At 43.2% G+C, this 13,295-nt stretch overlaps 1 protein-coding gene across 1 annotated transcript in view; it reads right to left on the bottom strand.

The window, feature by feature from the left end:
• Positions 1-12,667, bottom strand: part of RAB3A (RAB3A, member RAS oncogene family) — a 93,689-nt gene extending 81,022 nt beyond the window's left edge. The window contains exon 1 of the mRNA XM_030219055.1: positions 12,327-12,667. The gene's annotated coding sequence lies outside the window, so the exon portion shown is untranslated. The remainder of the gene's footprint in view (positions 1-12,326) is intronic.
• Positions 12,668-13,295: the final 628 nt, after the last annotated feature.

The raw sequence follows: 13,295 nt of genomic DNA, 5'->3' as shown, positions 1-13,295 counted from the left end.
TTGCCCTAGTAACATTTGCAGCTATTACACCTGCCTCACACCTTAACACCTAATTCAGATCAGTAGCACTGCTACCTCACTTCCAGGCAAGAACAGAAACAACTACAGTGATGGCGAACCTTTCAGAGACAGAGTGCCCAAACAGCAACCCAAAATCTAATTATTTATCGCAAAGTGCCGGTACTCATTATGGGCGGGGTCACCACATATGACTCCACCCCTATGATAGCCACACCTCTTACACCAGCCATGGCGCATATAAACCGACATCATTGAAAATATTATACTAGTATAGGAGAAAAAAATAACATGATTTTCTTTCATTATAAATCATTTCTGTAAGCTGTCACAGCTCCAGTATACCCAGTGCAAAATAAGACAACAGATGTAAATTCTCAAATTGGACATATTCCAAACACTAAAATGAAAATAAAATGATTTTTTCTACCTTTGTTGTCTGGTGATTTTGTTTTTCTATCCATATTGGTCCTTGTCGCTGATTCTGCTGCTCTCTCTCTGTTTTCTTAACTCCGTTTCCAGGGCTTCCTTTCCATTTATTTCTTTCCTTTCCTCCTTTCTTCTTCATTTCTTGCCCTCCATCCATGTCCAGCAACCCTCCTCTCCCCTCCAGCCACAAATATCCATCCACCCTCCTCTCCCCCCTGCCTGCCCTCCCTCCCACCAAGCACCAGGCCGCCCTCCCACCCAGCACGCAGCAGCAGCAGCACCCAGCAGCAGGCCTCCCTCCCTCCCTCCCACCCAGCATGCAGCAGCAGCACCCAGCATCAGGCCTCCCTTCCACCCAGCACGCAGCAGCAGCACCCAGCATCAGGCCTCCCTCCCTCCCTCCCTCCCACCAAACAAGCATCAGGCTACCCGCCTGTCCTCTCTCCCTCCCAGCACCAGGGCCCCCCCTCTCTGAAATTTAAAAGGCGTACCTCGGGGTTAAGGCGGCATCGGCAGAGAAAAGCGTGTTCTTCGCTCGGCGTCCCTTCGGGCCTTCCCTTCTGTCTCTCAAGCTCTGGTCCCGCCTATGAGGGCAGGACTAGAGCTTCAGAGACAGAAGGGAAGGCCGAAGGCGCGCCGAGCGAAGAACACGCTTTTCGCTGCCGACGCCACCTTAACCCCGAGGTACGCCTTTTAAATTTCGGAGGAGGGGGGGCCCTGGTGCTGGGATGGAGGGCGGGCGGCCTGATGCTTGTTTGTTTGGTTGGTTGGGAGGGCAGGCAGCTTGGTGGGAGGGAGGGAGGGCAGACCAGCAATGGAACGGACGGGCGGGCAGACCAGGCGCGCGTGCCAACAGAGAGGGATCTAAATGCCCTCTCTGGCACGCGTGCCATAGGTTCGCCATCACTGGTTTAAGACAAAGTTTATGCCCTGAAACTATCCTTTTCAATGCTCTTGACTGTTACAGTTGAGTTTCTAACTCTAGAAGAAAGTTTCAGTTTAAAACTATGGGGAAAAGGGTTGTACACTATGGAAACTAGTTAATAAAGCTTGCTTCTTTTTTAAATGAAGACTGAACTAGGCCCTGCTGTGCCTTCCAGACGATATCTGTTAATGCTGTTTGCTGTAGTATTGTGTCTAGTTCTGGAGGTGATACCTGGAGAGATTGGGGAGGGGGGCAAAGAAGGGCTATCAAAGTGTAGTGGGGTTTGCACCTGAAGCTTTATAAGATGTAATTTGCGAATCTAAATATGTATAAAGTGCTGTTAAGTTACCCAGTTCCAGGACAGAGACTTTATGGCCAGTCTTGGTTTTAAACTTATATCCCATGGAGAACTCTAAACCCTCTGGAGAGAGACTACATACATCTCTCAAGGGTGCACATCACCATGTCTAGAATAGATTATTTTTTGCTATCGAGAAATATTTTCAATAGTGTTGGGGGGGCCTGAGGTGTCAGAAATTGGGCTGATTAAGATCTCCAACCATGCCATAATATGGGTGAAGTTGACACTAGGAACTCTTTCAGCAGGTGTGCTAGTTTGGAGATTCCCAGCCTCTTTGTATACCTTCCAGGAATATTTGGTAGCAAAATGGAACCTTTATAAAGAATGTAATCAGGCCCATGAGGATGAATAGATCTTGTTTTGGGAGGCGGCCAAAGCATTTTTAAGAGGAGAGATTTGCTATCAAGAAGTATTTTCAATAGTGTTTATGTGTGTGTGTATGGGGTGGAGGTGTTAGAAATTGGGCTGATTAAGATCTCCAACCATGCCACGATATGGGTGGAGTTGAAACTAGGCACTCTTTCAGTAGGTGGGCTAGTTTGGAGATTCCCAACCTCTCTGTATAGGGATGGTACCTTCCAGGAATATTTGGTAGCAAAATGGAAGCTTTATAAAGAATGTAATCAGGCCCATGAGGATGAATAGATTTTGTTTTGGGAGGCAGCCAAAGCATTTTTAAAGAGGAGAGATGTTATCTTTTGCAAGCAATAAAAAGAAAATAAGAGATAATGAATTGAAGAGACTGGAAAAGCAGTCACTAGACAGCATCACATTTATAGCAGAAACCCCATCATACAAGAACAAAAGAAAAAAAAAAACTAGGCTCCTGGAATTACAACAGGCCCTAAATAAACCGCTACACTTAAATTCCTCAAAATCAACTATAATAAACATCAGTTGTACAAATTCACTAACCAGAGCAATAGATTGTTAGCAGGACTAGCAAATCAATGACTGAGATTACTAATTTGCAAAGTGATAACGAAGTATTGAAACACACTGACCAAGGCATTAATAAGATTTTCAAAAAAGTATCATGACGCACTGTACTCTTTGCCAGACATGCCGCCTTTAAACAGCGAGATGTACTTTGCAAACTTAGATTTACCACAGGTAGTTAGAGACGATCAAGATGCTGAATGCCAGAGCCCGGTTTTCGGAGTGAGTTCTATAAATTGAGAGAAGAAATTGTAGGGTCTAACAAAGGTGTTTAATGCTATCATCAAGCTGGGGGAATTGCCAAGGTCCTTTAATAGAACTCAATTAATAGTATTACCGAAGCCTGGGAAAGACTTGACATTGCTAGAGTCTTAAAGACCAATATCTTTGCTGAATTATGAAACCAAATTGCTTGTTAAGGTTCTGGCCAACAGACTATCAGAACCCCAGGTAGGATTTGTGAGAAGGAGATGTATAGTTAAAAATATATGACAAGTTATAGCAACTTTACAACTAACGCGTCTAAACACAAGTGCCATCGATGCTCATTAGCTCTGATGCGGAAAAAGCGTTCGACAAGGTCATATGGGAATTTCTATATGGAACTTAGATGCTTATGGGATCCAGGGTTTTTATCATGCTCCAGTGGCACAAGTGTGGATCAGTGGGGTTCTTTCAGGATTTTTCATTATTTTGCAGAGGGATTCGGCAGGGCTGCCCCCTTTCTCATTTGCTGTTTGTTCTAACATTAGATCCTTTAATTAGAGACATACAACAAAACCCAGATATCAGAGGCTTCATTGTGGGTCAGTCCAGCTTCAAGAGAGTGGCTTTTAATAATGACCTTTTAGTTCACATAATGAAGCCCAGGATGTCTTTCCCCGACACTACTGACAGTTTTAGAGCATTAGGGGACTTTTCAGGGTTTAAGTTAAACTTAGCTAACTCTGCATGGAGTGAATCATTCCTGTTGAAATGCTATTTTGGGATAATTCTAGCTATGGACATATTCCATTTATATTGATTAAATGTTTATAATCAATGTAGAAGAGACTAGAAGACAATTAGATAGCTGGGACAACTTTTCCACTGTCTTTATCTGGGAGATAAGTTTGTATAGAAGAATGATGGTGTCCTCATGAAGGCTTAATGTGTGACAGACTTTGCCAGTATCTCTGTTATGTGGAGATTTATTAGCTCTTCGGTATATTCTTAGGCAGTTTTGCAGAGGAAGGAAAAATAATCTAAACTGAAATGGGAATATATGCAGGGTAAGTGGGAACAGGAAGGCTTTGGGATACCCAATATGAGGTTATATAATATAACAAGGCTTGTCTATTGCGTGACTGGTTGAAGGGGAGTTCTGATTTTACTCCACTGGAATTTGAGCATGCTTATTTTAAGTCGTTGTACTTAAATTTTTTGTTGCATGCTAGGGGAAGAAAGGTGCACTTAGAGGTGATGAATAGTATTCTTCTGAAGCCTTTGTGGCACTTGTGGAAAGAAAGTTTTGATTTATGGGGGTGTAATTTTAGTTGTAGTGCCTTCAGATTTTTGCTGATTTAGATAAAGCTTTTTGTCTGTTGGAAAGCGTAGTGGGTAACATTACTTCTCCATTTAAATTAGGGAAGATGGCACAATTATATCCTTTGAAGAATTGCAGCAAAAGATTACATGTAGGACTTGAGACTTCTTTGCTTATAGACAGCTATGTCATTACTTCTCCTCACTGGACTCAGAAGGGTTGCCCGAGATCAGAGTTATTTTGTGGTTTTATAAGATTCTTAGAACTTATATGCCCAAGGAGGATTATGGTCCCATTCTGGAGTAATGGAGTAGGAATTAGGTGAACCTTTCAGAGATTTAAATGTGCACAGTTTGATTTCTCAGATTACAAGTATAGTGTTTGGTGCAGAGTTGCAAGAGTACCAATATTGCGTTCAACACAGGGCATATTTTTCTCAAAAACAAGCCTATAAGGCAGGGTGTTCTGCCACTCTGTTCCAAGTGTCATTTATATGATAATACGTTTGCTCATGCTTCATGGCAATGCAATAAGATACATATGTTTTGGACAAAAATGAACAAATATCTGAGGAACTTATTAGGCAGATTAATTGTACTTAAATCCATGGGGATACTATTTAATTAGTCCACATTATGGGGGTCTCTGGAAAAGATACTCAATTATTCCTTAGCAAAGCATTTTTGGAAAGATTAAACAAGTGATTCACGTCTACCCGTTCCATTCCACTCATTATTTTATAGACCTCTATCATATCTCCCCTCAGTCGTCTTTTCTCCAAGCTGAAGAGCCCTAGCCACTTTAGCCTTTCCTCATAGGGAAGTCGTCCCATCCCCTTTATCATTTTCATCACCCTTCTCTGCACCTTTTCTAATTCCACCATATCTTTTTTGAGATGCGGTGACGAGAATTGAACACAGTATTCGAGGTGTGGTTGCACAATGGAGCAATACAAAGGCATTATAACATCCTCATTTTTGTTTTCCATTCCTTTCCTAATAATACCTAACATTCTACTTGCTTTCTTAGCCGCCGCCACACACTGAGCAGAGGGTTTCAACGTATCATCAACGATGACACTTAGATCCCTTTCCTGGTTGGTGACTCCTAATGTGGAACCTTGCATGACGTAGCTATAATTCGGGTTCCTCTTTCCCACATGCATCACTTTGCACTTGCTCACATTAAACGTCATTTGCCATTTGGATGTCTAGTCTCCCAGTTTTGTAAGGTCCTCTTGTAATTTTTCACAATCCTCTTCCGATCTAACAACTTTGAATAACTTTGTGTCCCCAACAAATTTAATTACCTCACTAGTTACTCCCATCTCTAGATCATTTATAAATATGTTAAAAAGCAGCAGTCCCAGCACAGACCCACTATCTACCCTTCTCCAATGAGAAAACTGACCATTTAACCCTACTCTTCGTTTTCTATCTTTTAACCAGTTTTTAATCCACAATAGAACACTACCTCCTATCTCATTACTCTCCAATTTCCTCTGGAAATATCAACCGACTCACCTTTATCCACATGTTTGTTCACCCCTTCAAAGAAATGTAGTAGATTGGTGAGGCAAGATTTCCATTCACTAAATCCATGTTGGCTTTGTCTCTTTAATTCATGCTTTTGAATATGCTCTGTAATTTTGTTCTTTATAACAGTCTCTACCATTTTGCCCGGCACTGACGTCAGGCTCAACAGTCTATAATTTCCCGGATCACCTCTGAAACCTTTTTTAAAAAATCGCATTACATTGGCCACTAATCTTCATGCTTGATTTTAAAGATAAATTACATATTACTACCAATAGTTTTGCAAGTTCATTTTTCAATTCTATCAGTAATCAGGGATGAATACCATCCGGTCCAGGTGATTTGCTACTCTTCAATTTGTTCAGTTGCACCATTACATTTTCCAGGTTTATAGAAATTTCCTTCCGTTTCTCCAACTTGTTAGCTTTGAATACCATTTCTGGCAACAGTATCTCTCCCAAATCTTCCTTGGTGAAGACCGAAGAAAAGAATTAATTTAACCTCTCAGCTATGGCTTTGTCTTCCCCGAGTGCTCCTTTTACCCCTTGGTCATCTAGCAGTTCAACTGATTCTTTTGCTGGCTTCTTGATTTTAATATACTTAAAAAGGTTTTAACAATGTATTTTTACCTCCAACGCAATCTTTTTTTCAAAGCCTCTCTTTGCCTTCCTTATTAGTGCTTTGCATTTGACTTGCCATGCCTTATGCCGTTTCTTATTATTTTCAGTTGGATCCTTCTTCCATTTTCTGAAGGATTTTCTTTTAGCTCCAATAGCTTCCTTCACCTCACTTTTTAACCATGCCGGCTGTCATTAGGTCTTCCTTCCTCCTTTTTTAATACATGGAATACATTTGGCCTGGGCTTCCAGGATGGTATTTTTGAACAGCATCCACACCTGATGTAAATTTTTGACCTTTGCAGCTGCTTCTATAAGGTTTTTTTTTTTCACCGTTCTTCTCATTTTATCATAGTCTCCGTTTTTAAAGTTAAATGCTAATGTATTGGATTTCCTGTGTGTACTTACTCCAGAGCCAATATCAAATGTAATCATATTATGATCACTTATCAAGCGGCCCCAACACCATGACCTCCTGCACCTGATCATGCGCTTCATTAAGGACTAGGTCTAGAATTTTTCCTCCTCTTGTTGGCTCCTGTACCAGCTGCTCCATAAAGCCCTTTTCAGAGCAGACCCAACCCACCCCACTCCCGTTATATACTACGACTGCCCCAGCCACTCCATACTGATGCACACTCCCACACATCACACCACCACTGTGCCACTGAAATACCCATGCCTCCACTCCCAGATAGCAGATATTTCACCCACAGCAGACACTCACCACACACTCTTAAGTACCTCCCTACACTCTCCAAATGTATCCCCCTGCCACCACACAAAGACTCCAGCCCCATATACAACTACCCACCTACCCCTCAGTTTCCACACATACTGCCATCTCTCACTCCCTGATTGTAGCTCTGAGGGGGTCACCCCCTGCTTTGGGAGAAATGGTGTTATAGGGGGCCCCATCTTAATTTTTCTACCGAAGCCCATTCAATCGTAGTCATGGCACGTGCTGGTCCGCAGCACTTATCTGGATGGTAGGCAGTGCTGTCTGAATAAATGCATTTGAATAGTGGGTCCTTGGATTCCTAGAGGACCTTGTGGCTGGAAACAGGAAGGAAGGGTGCTTGGAATGTTTGGAGAGAGTGAAAGCTCAGGTATTGATAAAGACGTAGTACAGAAACAGCCTGCCGCAAACTATGCCCTGCAGCTTGGATATATTTATACAACTTATCTGCTCTTGCAAGCATGTAAACATAAAGTGAGGCACAAAAGACTCAAACTGGATACGAGCCTACCTTAGCAGTGTGGACAGGAATGCCTGCGCACAATGACTAGGATCGACTGCCATCATATTTGTTATTAAATTACATTTCTTAATAGAATTTTAGTTCATATTGGGGTAAATACTGTGAACTGTTCTAAAATTACCTCATGTAAATGCCAGTTTTACAATACTGCTATGTTAGATGCATACACTCTGAAGTGTTCCCAGTTTTGCATGGGTGTATAAGTTTTCTTTTTGTCTGCTTGTATGCCTCTTCCAACACAAGCTTAACTAGCAGTGCACTGCTCATCTTAGATAGGGATTTAGAAAAGTAATTCAGGGGGCAAATTATATTTAAAATGTACTTATAAATATAAAAAAAATTGGGAGGGCTGCAAGTCATGTTGTAAATACAGAGAGATGCACAGTGTCAACAGGAGTACTGGCGCAGTTGAGACAGCTTCTGGTGTGAGGAAGGACCCCCTTGCTGATGTCATCTGGCGTGGTGGCCAGAGAGTTTTAAAAACTGCTGATGGTTGTAGGTGTGTGCCTGAAGGGGCATGCAATACTCCTTTGGAACCACACTGGAGCCATGATGGGAAGTACCCTTGCTGGATAGAAGAACAAGTTTGGTGTTTAACTCATTTTCTCCTTGGACTACAAATTGTGACTATTTCTCCTTTTCACTTATAAAATGGAAACAGAAGATTAAAGTGAAATAAACACCAGGGGCGTCGCTGTCCATATCTGTTTTTAGGTTCAGTCCAGGAAAGAAAAGTATGAGGGGGGAGGGAGGGTAGTGATAAGCGCTGCTGGGTAGCCTAATGGAATGTGTGCCTGCCTTTTAATAGAAAGGTTATAGATTCAAATCCACTAAAATTGGGCTGTCTCTATCTGTATTACAACTGTGTCTAGGAAAGACAGGTATAAGGGGAATGAAAAGTAAGCAATCATTGACTGGTTGGCAGCTCAGCAGCCAGCCTAGGGGGTTTTGATCCAATATAGGTCACAGGTTCCAGTCTAGTTTAGCCAGTGCAAGTGGGTGGAGGGGGAAAAAGGTGTTTTTGTTCCAAGTATACTTGGTAAAAACTTAATAATGATTAAGGACACCAGCAGCCAGGTTATGCTCATCTCCATTGTAAAAAATGACCATCATATTATTAAAACTACTCCTTTTTCTTCAATTGCAAGCAGGGGCATAGCCAGACTTCGTCAGGAAGGGGGTCCAGAGCCCGAGGTAAGGGGGCACATTTTAGCCCCCCCCCCCCCCCCCGGTGCCGCTGACTCCCCTGCCACTTCTGACCTCCCCCCCCCACTGCTGCCCCTCCCACCGCCGCCAATATTCCCACGCCACCGCCAGGTACCTTTGCTGCCGGGGGTCCCCAACCTCCGCCAGCCGAAGTCCCCTTCAGCGTTGGTCTCCGAGTCCGGCATGTTAGTTGATCTGGATTCTGTTTCTGTAAGTCCTGACGTCCTGTATGTTCCTATGTGCAGGATGTCAGGACTCACAGAAACAGAATCCAGATCAGCGACGCACCAGAGACCGGCGCTGCAGAGGACTTCGGCTGACGGGGGTTGGGGACCCCCGCGAGCAAAGGTACCTGATGGCGGTGGCGGGTTGGCAGCGGCAGGAGTCGAATGTGGCGGGAGAGGGTCGGCGGCGGGGGAGTGAAAGCAGGGGGCCAGGGCTAAATCTGCGGGGGACCATGCCCCCGTGGCCCCACCTAGCTACGCCCCTGATTGCAAGTTACTTCTTGACTCAGTGAGACTCATACCCACAACCTTGGTGGCTTTCATGCTAGGAGGAGTTGGGAACTTCTCTTTCCCCTTGTCTGGACTCTGTCCGGAGCAGAAGTGGAGCCAGGTTGACGGCGCGGGGGGAGCGAAAGCGGCATGAGAGCGGACTTCTGCCAGCGCTGGTACACATTTTCAATGCAACACGTTGAGAAAAAAAAATAGGCACTGGTACCGGCAGAACTCTGTTTGGGGGAGCAGCCGCTCCCCTGGCACCCCCCCTAGCTACGCCACTGGTCCGGAGCACTTCTCTCTCACACAGGGGGTCTTTTACTAAGCTGCGGCTGCATTTTTAGCTCATAGTAGAAATCAGCTGGCAGTAAAGGCTGAGGCACCCATTATATTCCTATGGGCGTCTTGGCATTTACCACCAGCTGATTTCTACCATGGCTTAGTAAAAAAAACCAAAACCATAGTCCAGCTTAGAGGAATGCCAAAAGGCAGTTGCTCAAGATGTTAAAGTTGATATTGTTAAAGGGATTGTACACCCCCTCCCTAAAGAAGCAATAAAGCGAAACACAGCTTGTGCTGGGGAATACAGAATTTTGCACATTGGACAGCAGGAGGAGCAATCATCAATGGAGAATTATTGAGATTACAGATAAGTCTAAAACCATTTTTCAAACGGAGGGTTAAGTCTTGTACTGCACCAAGTTCATTTTTTGGGATCTGCATTTTACGAATGCCTTGGGGATTACAAGTGGCTTTAAATACAATTCAGTACGAAACGTTTGTATCAGCAGTTTTCATCATCAGTTCTCATCTGTTTTAGTGAATGGGACGTTTGAAGAGAATTTGCTTTTTCAGTATGCGATGATGGGAATGGTGGTTGCTGCCTTTTTGGTTAGCACTAGGTTCTTCCCAGCACTCTTCATTTAACTTTAGTTTCATTTTTTAATATAGTTATTATTTAGCTTATCAGACAACTGGATTTTTTCTTTTTTTCACACAGAACTGATAACACCCACCAACTAATGTATTTGTAGCCAGCAATTCACATCACAACTTTAAACAGTCTGGCTTATTTTTTGTAGTACTTTCAAAAATTACAGTCTCACACTTCAATGTCATTTTCCAGCAATTAATGGTAAGTTTTCTAAAACTTAATTAGTTTAATTAGGGCTAAAATCATTAGAGCAGAGTTATGTACTGTGTTAAGAGATGTATGATACAGCAGTGCTCTATCAAAAGCCCTTGATCTCCTCTAATGTCTCTTCCCTTCAATACGGAGCTGCAGTCAAACATCTAATTTCTGTCCAGTGGATTCGGAAGAAGGGGCCAATGTAATCTCCTATCCAGTGTCAGTTTGGTTTTTTTTAATGAGACAATAGAAGGTCCCTGCTTTCTTCAGAACTATCCCTGCAACCAGATCTCTGCAGCATTGACTCTGCTGGAGATTCTGACACGTTAGACTAGACCTGAATAGAGAAGAGACTTTAGCTGTAGGACAGGCACTGGGAATCCAAAAGGGATAGATTATATTATCACCCTCCTGTGATCTCATGACAGAAAGGAAAAGAATTAGAGGGGGTTGGCAAGACTGAACTTTCACCTTCGACATCTAATACCATTACATGGACTCCACCTTTTGGGCCCAAAAACCCCACTGAAATTTTGATAATTAAACTCAACAGTCATAGCACCCCAGCACTACCACTCTTTGGAACAATCAGAAGCTTAGCCGAAATTGGGCGGCAGAGCTGGTGGGGGGAGGAGGGGCTGATGGTTGGGAGGCAGGGCTAGTGCTGGGCAGAGCTTCTACGGTCTGTGCCCTGAAAATGGCAGATACAAATCAAGGTAAGGTATACACGAAAAGTAGCACATATGAGTTTATCTTATTGGGCAGACTGGATGGACCGTGCAGGTCTTTTTCTGCCACCATCTACTATGTTACTATGTTAAATGCTTAATTAGGCAAATTCCAAAACCTATTTATCTGGGTAAATAGGCTATTCAATATTTCTTACCATACACTGTGTACAAAGTATATTCTGATGGTTCATGACTATTTCTCTTTCACTGCAGTTGTTCTTTGCCATCTCCTGGACACTGCTGCCCTAAGTAGGCACCTAATCTGATGGTTAAACCGACCCTGTCCAATGCATGCAGCCTCCTCTCAACACACTTGACACACTGCATACAAATAAACCGCACACATCCATTTTATTCTGTGCAAAGGTCTGCCATGTTCAACTTCTGTTGTCCCCTGCAGACACTGATCCACCTCCTGATCTTTTCACCTGAGAATGATCAAAGTACAATCTCAGGGCCTGATCTTTAAACATGAATTCTACACCTCTCTTGGTCTATTTTTTTTTTTTTTCCTGAAGGCTGCCAATATCCTCAGAACACAAACTGGAAGTACGTGCACAAGGTGGGAAAAGAAAATCCCATTACAAAAGAACAGTCGATAACAGTGTAATACTATAATTTCTGCCTTATAAATAAATGATTGACCTGGTTTATTTTTATTCATTTTATTACTAGAGAGAAGGGAAAGAGGGAAGCGAAACAGTAGCGAGGATTTTTCTTTCCTCTTTTTGGCTGCCTCCCAGGATGAACAAATGGATGCTGATCATTGGATCGACGCTTTTTTTTTTTTTCCCTTCCTGCACAGATGGATCCCTGGGCCGTGTCCAATAACTAGTGCACCTAACGCCCTGCTTTTAAAAAGCCCCAGCATTAATCCGTCTTGTACAATACTGCCATCCATATACCAGCTCCTTCTTCCAGACACGTAGCTTCATTACAGCCTCCCTTATTATTCTGGCATCTTCATATGTCAAATGAAGGTTACTACCCCCCTTTAAAAAGGGATGCTATAACAAATCAACATTGTTCAGCACCATGAAAGAGAATCAAAAGAAGAACGTTATATTTTAGAAGACAGCAAAGCATATCAACGGGATCTGTTTTACGCATTAAACAGCAGATTACAAAGCAACAAATAATAGCATGTCTTACCTCGGAGACGTATTAATTTCTCCCTTCCTAAGCTCCTATTGCATCAATGCAGTAACAGCGGCGCTCGCGCACCTGCAGCACCAAGGAGGTTGGATGAACCTACGCTGACGTCACTCTGATTGACGGCTGCAGAGCGCAAGGCGGAGCTTCGACGGACCACGATTGAAGGACACCGAGGGCGGGCCGGGCGGAGGGGAGCCGCGCCCCCTCCTTAGTTTTTAAAAATCGAATTTTTACATAACCTAGTAGTTGGCGTCTCTCTCTGTCCTCTTTCGCCAGTCGTCATCCGGTTGACTTACTTACTCACTGGATGTGCATGTGCCGGTAGAGCTGAGGAAAGGCAGTTGGGGGTTGGGAGAGTTAGCGCGTAAACACCGACCGCCGTGACGTGCTCTCCGCCCCATTGCACTCTGGGAATTGTAGTTATTTCCAGAGACTACAATTCCCGATATCGCTTGGGACCTGGCTTCCACTTAGGCTGCAGGGAACAGCTTTTCCCTGTTCCACTTTACTCAGTGTGAATTGGGCTGAACTGGACCCAGTTCCAAATGGGAGACTTTTTGCATACTTTTGGACACACTAGACCAGGGTCCCTGCCAATCTGATTAGAACTTTGCATTCTGCTCCCATAACATTTTTCGACCTAATCTTTCTTGCTAACATTATTTTAAGTATTGAAGAAAAAAAAGCTGTAGAATGTAGTTCTTGGCATTCGCTATTGGTCTTTCGAGGAAAAAGTAGCATCACTTGAAGAGGGAAGGGAAGTACGATCAATGTCCAAAAATTTTAATTCAGAGAAAAATTATTCCAAAGTTTTAAAGACCCTATTATGTATTTTAAAAGGGTATTTTAATGTTCATCCTCAGAACGTTTGTCGTCAGTATTGTCATTAGTAGTAAGCAGCGCATCAAAATTTTCTTTTGCAGTCTGTCTAGTGATGTAGTAAGGTAAGATAGCGCCCGGGAGAGT

The sequence above is a fragment of the Microcaecilia unicolor genome, chromosome 11 (assembly GCF_901765095.1).
Source record: "Microcaecilia unicolor chromosome 11, aMicUni1.1, whole genome shotgun sequence".
In the NCBI taxonomy this organism is placed as follows: domain Eukaryota; kingdom Metazoa; phylum Chordata; class Amphibia; order Gymnophiona; family Siphonopidae; genus Microcaecilia; species Microcaecilia unicolor.
This window is presented reverse-complemented; position numbering and strand designations above follow the sequence as displayed.